Source organism: Micropterus dolomieu, linkage group LG16 (assembly GCF_021292245.1).
Source record: "Micropterus dolomieu isolate WLL.071019.BEF.003 ecotype Adirondacks linkage group LG16, ASM2129224v1, whole genome shotgun sequence".
Classification (NCBI taxonomy): Eukaryota; Metazoa; Chordata; class Actinopteri; order Centrarchiformes; family Centrarchidae; genus Micropterus; species Micropterus dolomieu.
In genome coordinates this window covers 14,334,331-14,336,287 of record NC_060165.1, presented here as the reverse complement: position 1 = coordinate 14,336,287, position 1,957 = coordinate 14,334,331, and positions in this window count along the sequence as shown.

Here is a 1,957-nt window from a genome sequence, read left to right as displayed (position 1 = left end):
ATGGGCAAGTCGATATGTTGGGATTTGTTCAGACATGGAACAACAGCAGGAGAGGGTTTACCAGTGTAGATGGTTTTAGACAGCAATGATTCAAGCTAGGAAGTTGGAGAAATAACTGTAGGACAGAGAGCTTTGGTGAATTTTATGAAAATTAACAAAACCTAGTTACGATCACGTACCCGCTCTACAGTTTTTTATGAGAGCTGTAGTTTTTTCTGTGCTCACAAAGTAAGGTTTAATCTTCTATTGCAACTTACGTTGTTGATTTGTCTTGGAATATGGAAAGTAAACTCCAGGAACATACTTTGCTTTCTCAGAAAGACAGAAGAAAGAAATTCTATATGAGCCAATGTTGTAACAATGAGTTACAGAGGCGAGTGGAACAGAATTTTGAAGCAAGTTTTATAACTCTTAGTTAACTGTAACAAATATACTACTTACTTGATTGATTCTTGATTTGCCAGAACATGGCCGAACTACATTGGGATAGACTCTTAACAGGATAATAAACAACACAAAACAAGAACCTGGGAAATTACCACTGAATTAGAATTGATATCATCTCATTTACACATTGTTAACAAAGACTGTGAGTTGATAAAGAAGGTGTCCGGAGGCTATTTTCGCAGAAAGTATATCTCCCTACACATTATTGGTCTTGTATGACAACATTTGATTGAAGCAAATCTGAGGGGATTCCCTATTCCTTTAAAAGGTGCTTAATATTAATTTACTGTTGTCAGTGCAATATTTTACTCCTTGTAATTGTCTTATTGTACTGCTCTCAACACCTCAACCTCCTTCAGGAATCAAAATCTAGCTGCATATAAAGATCAGATGTAAATATCTATTTACTGTGTGTGTGTGTGTGTGTGTGTGTGTGTGTGAGAGAGAGAGAGAGATTTATTGAATGGTATAACCCTCTACTTACTCATTTATTATTCAATTAAAGTGATGATTCACTTAGACTCATAGATTGTGCCAGTAAACACTAGTAATGCATTACTGTTAGTCTTCTTGGCATGCAGTTTGAGTTTTTTTCCACCAAAACAGTGCCACTGTCAAAGAACAGGCTCAAAGAGTAACATCGTTATACAAAGGCTCACACAAAGATACACATACAATTCAAGCTTATACACAAAGTGTCATGCTGAGCATCTTTTTACAGTGTTATTCTTCTATGGGTGTAAACAACAGACCTGTGGGTATGCAAGGAAGCAAACAGAGTGTGTGTGTGTGTGTGTGTTTGTGTGTACGGTGGTGAAAGTGTGCATTCGTGGGTTTCTGTATGCTGTTTGCCTGGGGGTACTTATAAGATGTGGTCTTATTAAATCAGTGCTAGAAAAGGAGGAACAGACTGAAGTGATAGAGAAGCACAAAGGAACCTGAAGCGATTAAACCCCTACTCAAACCGGCTTAGCAGGGAAAGCTTCACAGAAAGCCAACAATGGTTGCCTTCCTTTTTAAATCTTGCTTCTATTTTGCTTTCTTTTCCACTCTCTCTCGCCTGCACTATTTACCCCTCCTCCTGTTCTCTCTCTCTCTCTAAAACAGATTATCTTTTTTCTTTTTCTTTATGTCTGTCTTCTTTGCGGCACGTTAGGCCGCTTAACTTTACAATACTTATGTCAGGTCAAAATCCACCCTCCTTCAATCTCTCCAATTCAGGATAAAACACTTCTTGCTGCATAAAGTATTACTGTATCTCAGACATTAACCACCTCGAAAGTCCTTCTTTCATTTGTTCATTACAAGCTCTTCCTTTCTATTCATTCTTTTGATTCTTTTCTTTCACTAAGGGAGTTTTTGGGCACTCTGTGGATTTGCCAGGTTGTTAATTGCACAGCAAGTTTTTGTCTAAATCAATAGGGGACTTGCATAAGTTTATGAGGGGATTAGATGAGAACAAGAGTGTGTGGGTGTGTGTATGTGGAGCAGAGTAGAAGGTTAAGGTTAT